Below are 12,121 nucleotides of genomic sequence, written 5' to 3' on the forward strand. Positions count from 1 at the left end.
GCAAAACTCCCATTGGCTTCAATAAGGAGAGGATTTCAACTTGTATCTTTATATGGCTGAGCTGTTTATGTTTTGTATCTTGACTTTTTAGCACGTAAAATGATTTAGATACTTTGGGGATAAGGTCCAGATTAAGTACCTAGAAATACAGAGAGATAAAGAACTAATCATCCATTCTTCTGCAGTTGCCATGTTAGATGATTGTTTTTCTTTAGGCAAAAACAGAAGCAGATTGCAATTAAGTAATTCTTCTAGACATCACAGCTACATTGTTTTTATTAAGTTGTATTACCAGCACAAGCACTGTATATTCTACTCGGCTGATTTGTGACTCTTTCCAAACTACTCTATAATCCCTACAAGTGTACTTGTGTAACATAAAATAGTACTATGCTCATATGTTTATTTGGGTAAAAAAACTTTCCAACCAAGTTTTCATTCCATCACAGTGACCCAATATGCCATAAATTACAACACACCATGGAAAAGATAGACTATGGGTTAAAAATTGTTCTATGGCAAACCCCAGGCTGTTGGATAGCAGAGAGAAATGGTGAGAAGTACATTTGTTTTTAAACTTCTTCCATTTGTAATAATCTGATGTGTAATTAATACCATGAATAAGGGCATTTTTGGTTTTTACATATGAGATCAATTAAAGTCAATGGTTCTATGATACTCTACAATTATCTGAGAATCTGGCCCAGGATTTTTATTGCAACAGTCAGTGTTGTCTCCTCCTCTGTGGAAATATTTAACAAGAAGTCCCCACCAAAGAATTTTTTTAGACGGCTTTAAAAATTCTTTTTTGATTCTTTCAGGCCGATCCTGCAAACGTTACTGACCATAACGCTTGCTAATGTAATGCAGGGTATTTGATATGAATCCTGCAATGTGATTAGTAGTTAATATATTGTGAATTCTAATGCTTAGCCCCTGACTTGAAATATATTACCATGAAAGTTGCAATGGCAATAACCAGAATTAAAAGTAAAGGTGAGAAGTGAATGGTTATAGAGCACTGAGATTTGAAGTTAAGGATCCTGGGATGCTCTAAATGGATTTTTGTAAACAAAATTATATTTTTAAAGCTGTCATAGGGACTCCCTGCCATGTGTGAGCAGGTCATCACAAACCAAGTCTGTCACACTTAAAAGTCAGACTCATGGGAAATAGGACTATTGCTCCCTACACACCACCCATATAGTGAGGGTCAGCAGTTGAGAAGTACAAAGGATCAGACTGTAAAACTATATCAAACCTTAGAGTCATAAAGGGTTGAATTAGGGGTGAAATACCCGTGCTTTTCAGTGTTTCTTAGGGTCAAATTCTTTTCTCAGTTACTATCTAAGGACAGTAATAACGGTGTTTCAGTGCTAAGCTGCATTAGAAGTATCTCAAGTATGATAAATAGGTACCGAGGCAATCTTGCACTTGCAAACAAGTATTTCTGCATGCAAATACAGTAATTAAGTGCACAATTACTGTATTTGCCTGGACAAAATTAGAGGCTGTATTGAGGATGATGGAAAATTTGCCCCTAACTGTTATTTTAGCACCATTTTGTGTGTTTAATATTTCCATGTTTCTCCTTTCTTGTGCAAACTAGCTGGTGGTTCTAGAGGCAAAACAAATTTTTAACAACCTCCAGTGCACAAGCTCATGTGGGTTTTACTTAGTCTCCTTCTTTGCTTGTTGAATTATTTAAACCTCATCTGTTCTCTAGACTCACTAGATTTGTTGCAGTTGTAGCTGTATCGCGTATATGTTGTAAATAATGAGTCTGGCTAAATGTGAGCTGCTGGGAAAGGCCTTTCCATCCCATATGATGTGGTGTGAATAGATTCTGGATCAGTCTGCACGTTAGCCCACTCTTTCTAATCTTATTCATGTTTACAATTGTATACAAATGCACACACATTGCTATGCTGTGTCTGTAATGCAGAGTGACCAGCTATAGGTAGTGCAGAGGCTCACCATCCAATGGGTGATTGTGCTCCCATAGGTTTTTTGCTTACTTCAGATTTGATGCCTCCCAGAGCTCTGGGAAGCAATGAGTGGCTGATGCACTGCCTTTCGGAAAGGTTCAGTGTGACCTTTTATCTCACGTGGAGCCAACTGCACTGAAGTGCATGGGCACCATGACCATGCACCTTCCCCAGATACTCTAAGGAGCCTAGTGCCATTATGGGCACTAGCCTTTATGAGCTCTCGCATGTAGGGGAATACATTAAGGCAAAATGTCTGAAACTTAAGGATTACAAGGACAGTAATTATACAAAAGGTATGTTCACAGTAGTCAGACGTCTTAGGAGGGTTTTCAAATGAGTAAAAAAACTTAATTGTGATTTAAAAAATTAACTGCGATTAATTGCACTGTTAATAATAGAATACCATTTATTTAAATATTTGTGGATGTTTTCTACATTTTCAAATATATTGATTTCAGTTACAACACAGAATACAAAGTGTACAGTGCTCACTTTATATTTATTTTTGATTACAAATATTTGCCCTGTAAAAAACAAAAGAAATAGTATTTTTCAGTTCACCTAATACAAGTACTGTAGTGCAATCTCTTTATCTTGAAAGTTGAACTTACAAATGTAGAATTATGTAGAAAAAACAACTGCGTTCAAAAATTTAAAAATGTAAAACTTTAGAGCCTACAAGTCCAATCAGTCTTACTTCTTGTTCAGACAAACAAGTTTGTTTACATTTGCAGGAGATAATGCTACCCACTTCTTGTTTACAATGTCACCTGAAAGTGAGAATAGGCATTCGCATGGCACTGTTGTAGCTGGTGTCGCAAGATATTTATGTGCCAGATGTGCTAAAGATTCATGTCCCTTCATGCTTCAACCACCATTCCAGAGTACATGCATCCATGCTGATGACAGGTTCTGCTCAATAATGATCCAAAGCAGTACACACCAACACATGTTCATTTTCATGATCTGAGTCAGATGCCACCAGCAGAAGGTTGATTTTCTTTTTTTGGTGGTTTGGATTCTGTAGTTTCCACATGGGAGTGTTGCTTTTTTAAGACTTCTGAATGCATGCTGCACATCTCGTCCCTCTCAGATTTTGGAAGGCACTTCAGATTCTTAAACCTAGTGGAGAAATTACTGTGTCTATCTCATCAGAGCTACTTAAAATACAGGACAACAACAGAAAGGGGAGTACAGAGCTGGAGCTAGCAATGCTGCAAGAAGAAATGGTGTGTGCTATTATGAAAATGAAGTCTGGAGAAACATCAGGGGTAGGTAACATACCAGCAGAATTATTAAAAGCGATTGGTGACTGTGATTTTTTTCTTATGACAACTGGTAATGATGTCTGGATGACTAGAAATTGGCTGGATGATTGGACAAAGAGAATCTTTCTGCCCTTACCAAAGAAAGGAGACATCAGAGCATAGTAACAATCTTATTCTCACCCTGATATCTCATGCGAGCACAGTTCTGCTCTACATAATCCAGGATCAGATTAAGCAAATGATATAAGCAGAACTACCACCAAAACAAGCTGGTTTCAGAGAGGGATGAGGCACACGTGATCAAATCATGAACATCTATAACATCATTGAAAAATGCAGAAAGTATAATCACTCTTTGATCCTGTGTTTCATTGACTACTTAAAAGCATTCAACACCGTCCAACATGACCCTCTTTGGAGAATACTGGCAGACCTGAGGATTGTAAAGCATCTCATTAAACTCAGTATAAGTCTCTACTGTCCACAACAGACCATGGTGCAAACAGTCGCAGATGACAGCAAGTGATTTTTCCAATGGGCAGGGTGTGAGGCAAGAGTATATTCTGTCCCCAAGCCTTTCCAGCATGTATACAGGATTTATTATGAGACAGACCCTGGAAGGTTTTGACAAAACAAATGGAGCTGGGATTTCCACCGGTGCACACCTCTTAACTGACCTCCAGGGCCAACGAGAGCGGGGAGAAGCCGGTACAAATTACCGGGGCCCGGCGGTCCGGAAGGGGGCCCGGGGCCCAGCTTCCCCGGCTTCCCCTCCCTCTCGTCAGCCCTGTTTAGCCGGTCCGCCCTTGCTGGGGGGCCTGAAAAAATTCCGGGCCCGGCTTCCCCCCGCCTCTCGTTGGCCCTATTTAGCTGGTCCACCCTCGCCGGGGGGCCCGAAAAAAAATTTTCACCGGGGTCCGAACCCACTCTCGGCAGCCCTGCTGACCTCAGATATGCTGATGACACGACACTCTTTGCTACAGCCACCAGTGTAATACAACAAATGTTGGAATCTGTTAAAACATTTAGTGAGGAATATGGACTATCTCTGAATGAGGCAAAAACAAAATACATGCATGTTGATATGATTAACAAAAACAAGATGCAAGTGGATATTCCGATTAACAGTCAAGTAGATGAATTCAGTTATCTGGGATCATATATATCTAACCAAGGAGGCAGTTCCAAAGAAATCAGATTAAGAATGGTTCGCTCAGCCATGGCATTCTTTATGAAAGTTTGGAAAAACTGTGCCATCTCAAAATATGATTGGTGAAAAGCTTAATTTTTTCCATAGCAATTTATGGATGTGAATCATAGGAAATTAATGCTGCTGACAAAAAGAAAATTGAAGCCTTTGAGATGTAGTGCTGACAAAGATTCTTACTTATCTCCTGGACAGAAAAGAAGATGAATGCTTAGGTTAGAAATATTATCGGAGAGAAGCAGACCCTGCTGTCAAAAATCAACAGGTGCAAACCTATGTACTTTAGTCACATCAGGCGTAGGGATGGAAATAATGTTGGTGGGCGATCATAACAGGTGGGTAACTGATAGGAGATGGATAGATAGTGTGCGCAGATCACTGGGAGGTCAGCTGCTGAGTGTTCGAAGATAGCAGTGACTAGAGAAGGCTTCCAAAAACTCTGATATGTCACCAATATTCAGACATGAATAAATGAATTTTACTACTTACTTAGAGATTGGGACTTGCCTATGCATAAGGGCATGGTGTTGGTGAAGGCTCCTTCCCCTCCTTACCATTTGTACAATACCATGCATAAATGAGACTATAATATATAAACACAGGAAGGACGTGTTATCTAGTGATCAGAGCAGAAGACTGGGAGTGGGGGCTCCTAGATTCCATTCCTGGCTCCACCACACATTCACTATGTGACCTTGAGCAAGTCACTTAGCTGTGTGCCTGAGTTTATTCTAGTTCCAAATGAAATTTATCATCTTCACATATAGAGACCTAATAAACTAATGCTTGTAAGACACTTTGATAATCTAATGTTATGTGCGGGTTTTCATTTACAGTGAAACCTGCCTTATGCAAACACCAAAGGGCCAAAAGAACTTACTTCCCTTGCATTTATGATCTTGGAAACTGTTGAGGATATTTAAAGTGGTCCCATAAGGCAGGATTTTGCAAGTTGGAAGGGATGCATAGGGAAGGTTTCATTGAATATGATGATTAATTGTTATCTTAACTATATCCCTTTAGATCTAGGCCTAAGGTACAGTCCTAAAATTTGTTCACATCTGAATTTCATAAAACCTTTAAACTAGCATATTTGGCTTTTAAATACAAATTCTACTAAGTAAAGATGCTTCTTAATATGTTTGTAGAAAGCATCCTTTTCCAACCCACCAAAGAAAAAAGGAAAGTTTTCAGAGTGCATTCTTATTATTGATAATACACAGACTTCTTATTCTGAATCATTTAGGATTCAGGCATACCACTGAGGGACAGCTTTGTTTTGGGGGTGAGGAGGATTATAATACTTTCCAGAGCTTGCATGGGGAGCATTCAGTGGGTGTTATATGCTACTCCTGATACATTGGGCCCACAGGTTTGGTGAGAGAGCTAGTTTAAGACAGAGTCGGGGCTGTGTGTCACCTCATTCCTGCCCCTCCCCATCCTTTTGGGTCATTATCCACCCCAGGGAGCACTTAGAAGGAATAGTCTTTATGCTCCCCCAAGTTCCAGGACCCTGATTGTGACTGGCCTTCAAGCTGAATGCTCATTAACAGAGGAAGATTCATGGCCATTCTCTACTGCTTATGCACAGGCCAGGCACAGTATATTCCTTATTAATATTTTAGCAAGATTTCAATTCCTCTTTCTGAACATGTCGTATAAAAGCTAGTTACAGTTAAAGAGTAAAATGTTTTTTATTAACTGGTGGCAGGTAACATTTGGGCACAAACATTATAGCACGACCTTACTAATTCCTATTAATGACTGAGAGAATGGGCAGATGTTTTATGATTAAGCAAATGAGCATAATATCAAAAAATCAAGATTACAACAAGACAAAATGTATTTTGGAGGTGGGAAGAAAGGTCTTGAAAGATAAAAATATTAGTTACAGTATTTATTATAATACTTCATAGCTCACTAGTAAATGTGCAACACTGACATACTGTGTGTTTTGTAATAAAATAATCAAGTCATGCCAACATGAGATCTCAGGTTATTTAACAATAGCACTTTGCTGAAAAGAGCTGTGAATGTGATTTTGGGGCCCAGTTCTACAAGGTCTTGAGACTGGGCCCTTTGTGAAAATCAATAGCAAAATCCAGTATTGGCAATATTCTTGCACTGTCTGTTGTGCACTCTCATGTTGTTTGTCACCTGCATGGTAAAGTTACAATGGAGTTTGGGTGAAGCGTCATTGAAGTTGGTGGGCACGACGGATGCCCTTCAGTCAGGATAAATGTAAGAATCAGATAAGCTCCTTTTTTGGAGTAAAGGCTCCTGAAACAATAGGAGCCACCACACAAAGCACAGGCCATATGCAAGGCTTGTCAGAAACAGAGCTATGTGGGCAGAGGGGTTTCACTGGTCATTGTCCCAGAAGCAACCAGAAACAAAGACACGCAGCCAAATATTCTAGTAGACAGCAAGAGAAACAGTGGAAGCAAGGCCCTGAGAGAAGGTAAAGAGAGCTTTGTAGGCAGAATACTAGCTGGAAAGAGGCTTGGAACTATGGCCAAAAAAACTGCCTTTTATTGTTTAATTCCTACTATGTTCCAGGAAACCGGACTTTGTGTACACTTCGTAAATAAACAGGATTACATCAAATAAATAGCTGATTCATCCATTTTTAAGACCTCAAATATTTGGGTCAAAAGGCATAACAGTACTAATGTAGGCCAACTTATTGCTTTACACTGGATATCTGTATCATAGGTCTGAGAGACATTTGGCATCAGTTGTGCGTTCTCTTGAAAAATGTCTCTCAAAGTAGATTTTAAATGAAACTGGCAAAGAAATGTCAGCTTTCTAACAGCTTATAATGAAGTTGGTTCACAATTCACAAGGGAAAGTCTCTTATGATTTTAAGTGCCCACTACAAAGCTTTAAAAAAATAACAACCAGGCAGTTAGAGAGGGCTGAGGGGGCAGAAATGCATTTTTGTGCATGTGTCAAAAATTCAGGCATGAAGAGTTTTGGGGCCAGATTCAACATTACCCTACAGCATTTTTTGTGCCATTGAAGGCATGCTAACACTCAGTAGATAATCTAGCTACTCAGACACAACATTGGTGAATACTGCACGCGACAAGAGATCCTGATGCTACAGTAATTGTGAGAACTTTTACTCTTCATCTTCCAATTACCTTTTCCCATCAGCGTTTATGCAGACTAATTGTGGTGCGGCATACTCAGTGGTCATATGAAATGAATCTTTACAACCACACAAGAAGAATGTCCCCTCTCTTTTCTGCCTGTATACGGTTTAAATGCAACTTTTGAGTACAAGGTGTTTTCATTGCTCTCCTTCTGTTTTATAGATTCTTCACCACCCATCACTTAATTAAATTGAAAACACAATCATTGACCTATCATTTCTCAGCCGCTGAACAATAATTAGGTGTCACCAAAACTAGCCCTTTGTGTGTGGTTTGATTTATCTTTTCTGTGAAAAGAGCTGCTTATTGGATTGGCTGAGCAGTATCAAAATCAATGTGTTATCAAATTCTAAATTGTACATTGGTTTCCTACAGAGAGAAAATAAAATGTACATATAGAAAGTCTGATTCACCATTACATTACTTCATTGTTAGAAGGTAACTGTCAGTTCCCTTGTATTCTATGGAAATATCCTGCTTCCTTGCAAAAGTGTTTTCAGTGGAAAACTTTTAACATGATACCATCATATTTCTCATTACTGGCAATTAATCCTTTCTTCTGTAATCAATGATGAGTGAGAGCGCGGCCTTGCAGCAAGTTCTTTCACTGTCGCTCTTTTACCATCTTCATTGCCTTTTGCAAGCTTTGTAAATCTCAACCCTGAAAACTATTTCATCCATTTTAGTCACGCACTGCAGTATTTGTTTGATGTTTGAAATCTCATTTCTCTCTCCCAGCATTTTCTGCATTTGTCTTTACTTCTGTCTAGAAAATCTGGGTATGAGCTTCTCCTCTTAATTTTTGGTCAGACTGTTATCTGATCAACTCATGCCTGCCTGTAAAAAATTGGGAAAGGAAGAGAGGGTAACTAAGATAGATGAAGCTTAAACTTTACTATTGCTACTCCTGTATCAGTACTTCTTTTCAAGTGTTTCTTAAAGAGCAACAGGATCAGCTCAGTAGTTTAGTGGCCTAATAGCCAGCAAGAAAAATAAAAAACCTGGCCCCATTGAGTGAAGAAAGTGGCTGAAGGGCAGGGCCGGCTCCAGGCACCAGCGAAGGAAGCAGGTGCCTGGGGCGGCCAATAGAAAGGGGCGGCAGTCCGTCCGTTGTTGGGGCGGCACGTCCAGGTCTTCGGCAGCAATTCAGCGGCGGGTCCTTCACTCCCTCTTGTCCTTTCCGGCGGCACTTTGGCGGCAGCTCAATCGGTTTTTTTTTTCCTTCGCCGCTTGGGGTGGCAAAAAAGCTGGAGCCGGCCCTGCTGAAGGGTAGGATGTCTGTTTCCATTGTTCCCTGGTGACTTAGCCTCAGCTGAGCTGTTATTCTAGGAACACTCACATCCAGTGTGCTGAGTCAGTGCTCGGTCAGTGTCTTTCAAGAGTGAGTTAAAAATGATGAAGAATATAGACCTGCTTTGCTTCTCCTGGGATATTTTTTCTGAAACTGTTTTGAAAAACATTTGCTAGAAGGAAATGCAGACAAACACTGCTGTCACTTACTGGCAAAAACACTTCCTCCAGGACCAAAGGTCCACATATATGGATCAGTATGGCAGCTGGAAGTCTACTTGAATACACATGCTCTTAATAGCAAGCATCAGAATAATGTGCGAACCAGACCACCTGAAAGCAAACTTCTGTTGTATACCAATAAGATGCATGTGTCACTGCCTAATATTTCTCGTGATGTGAATCTTACACAGCGTCATTTAATCTGAGATGAGATAACAAAGCTCAAATATGCAACTCCTGGGAGACTGTTCTTCTGATATTCAAAATTTGTTCTGTACTTTTAATGTTCTGAATATATGTTAATTACTCCGTAACCTTGGATGTATTTGGTAAATGTTGGTTGTCACATTAGATGTTGCCATGCTACTCATCTGTTTTGCATTTAGTTTTTTGTATGGTAATGTTACAAAATACCATATTAGCTGCTGTTGAAACCACCAACTCTGTACAGATTCTTCCTAATATGGTGATGTAAGGCCCCAGTTTGAGTTAGCTGAGTGCTGAAGGAGTCAGAGCCCAGAGATCAGACTGGATGATGCTCCAGGAGTGCAAGGGTCATGGTCAGTATTCCACACACTGGGAAGGCAGGAAATGTTTGAATTCCCTGACAATGACTAAAAGACAGTCCAATCCAGCCAGTTATGTTATCTGGGAACATGTTCTGCTGCCTCTTCAACATAGATTTGATTGCAAGAATGAAAGGAGCATTCATTTTAATGACTGTTGTTAAAGGAATTCTGACCTGATATGTGTGCTTGATTTTTGACAAAGGTTTATAACAAAGATACTGTTCTTTGAAATGGTGTCATGCAGAAGATCTTTTTAAACAAGAATCTTCACTTGTATTTTAATTACAGAGAAGGGAAAGATGTCTTGTAATAAAAATGCTAGACTGGGATTCTTAACATCTGGTTTCAGTTCCTGGCTCTGCTACAGACTTCATGTGTGACCCTAGGCAAGTCACTTTATCTATCCAGGCCTCAGTTGCCTGTCTGTAAAATAGAGACAATAATTATTTCTCCTAACCTTTGTCTATCTTGTCTATTTAGATTAGTTGTTCTCAAATTTTTCTATACGGGGACCTGTCCCCTCATTCAGCTGGCAACCCTCTCCTATTTAACACTCTGGGTAGGGTAAAGTGGTCACAGCTTCCTAACACCACCCTGGGCATTGTAGCACCTGGCTAAGAACAACTGCTGTATCATAAGCCCTTTGGAGCACAACTCTGCAATGCCGAGTACAACGGAGCCCCAATCTTGGTTTAGTCACTATAGAAGTGCACCTTTCATCTGATTTATGTTCTGTATTAACTTTGAGAACATCAGATCAGAAACATTAGTAGTTGTTGTATCGATTTGACTAGCAAACACTGCCTCCCCCTCCAGATACTCGCATTGGCTATGGTGTGTTTTATTTTAATAACTAAAACTTTATTAGAGCTCTCTGTGAGCTATTGCCACATGGCTTTTAAAGACTCTGGGATTTATTTACATTTTTGTGTTTCTTGCCGATGCATGGGGGCAGGGGAGGAGAGGGTGACTTTGGAAATAACAGGGATAACAGTTTCCACACAGAGCCATATGATGATTTCACTGGTGACTAAGTCATCTGAGGTTTTATGACCTGAAGCCAATTGAGATGCTCTGGTCTCTCCAATGGACAAACTCCATGGAAATCACTCAAATAGCTTTAACCACTTTGATGTCCTGAATTCGCCTTGTATTTTCTTGATTGTGCCTTGCCCTTATTAAAACAATAATGGTCCCTGTATGTTTAAATCACTAGCAGTTCATGAGAAAATATGTGGAAACACTGACTAAAACTTTGTTCTTCCAAAAGCGCATTTATCAGAATAATATTTTTTTCTGCTTTTTGGAAATATTTTCTCAACCCATTTAAAAGCTTAAATTCCTTCCTTATCATCTGGCTAGTGGCAAATGGGCATGTTTGGCAAGCATGCCATTTGCCATTCCATAATCAAAGAGAGAAATGGGACAGCAGCTCTGCTTTGCCTTATATAAGCACTGATCATGTCCACAGCTGGAATTTGTTGTTCCATTGTTTCCACTGCTGATCCCTAGCCTTGAGCTCAGCTCTGGGCTGCAGCACTAATCGGCTTAGACCACCCAAATGATCAAGGAGTGCTCCGGCATTCTCAGAGAAACAGCCAGCACCTCAGCTCGGAACAACTACACAAGAGGGAAAGAATAAGTTAATTCTTTGGCATTAAATCATTTTGTTTATAAATCCACCATGAAAACAGTGATGGGACGGGGAACCCTGGAAAGGGAAATACATTTTTATGGAGTGAGACGTTTGTGGGTTTGAATAAGGGGTTGTTGGCCAGAATCATGGCACACTGAAAAGGAAGAGAAAGAGAAATTGTATTTCTGTTAATTCAAGTAGGTGAGGACTGGATGGTCCTGTGACAGAAGCTTCTTCTCCAGTTCCTGGGACACTTCTCTATGCCACTAGGACCCTTTCTCCAAATCCCATTGCACACTTAGTATTGTGTATATTACAATCATGCAAAAAGGCCCAACTAAGATCATACACTCATTGGGCATATAGTAGACATACAGAACATATACACATATAGTATAAGACAGTCTCTGCCTGGAAAAATTTAGGAGCAAAACAGACCAGACAGAGTAAAGTGGGAAGGGGAAATTGAAACACAAAGAAGTAAAGTAACTTGCTCAAGGTCACACAGTAGAGCAGTGACAGAGTTGGGAAGAGAAGCCAGGTCTCCTGAGTCCCAGTCCAGTGCCCAGTCCACTGCTAATAATCAGCACTTCACAATATAAAAAAATATTTTTATTAAATCAAAAAAACAAAATGATGACAAAGGTAACCCTAAGATTGTGACTGAAACTGTGAAATGAGAAAATTCAGAGAGAAGACTACCTTCATTCTGTCCTTTGTTCCACCATTATGTCCACTGCCCACCTCAAAACAGAGTGAGTTAATGCATTGACTGTAAGC

General features: G+C 39.9%; 1 protein-coding gene across 1 annotated transcript in view; it reads left to right on the plus strand.

Annotated features, from left to right (window-relative positions):
- ARHGAP28 (Rho GTPase activating protein 28) overlaps nt 1-12,121 on the plus strand; it is an 86,632-nt gene that overhangs the window by 38,545 nt on the left and 35,966 nt on the right. The gene's annotated exons all lie outside the window — the stretch shown is intronic.

The sequence above is a fragment of the Emys orbicularis genome, chromosome 2, assembly GCF_028017835.1.
Source record: "Emys orbicularis isolate rEmyOrb1 chromosome 2, rEmyOrb1.hap1, whole genome shotgun sequence".
NCBI lineage: Eukaryota > Metazoa > Chordata > Testudines > Emydidae > Emys > Emys orbicularis.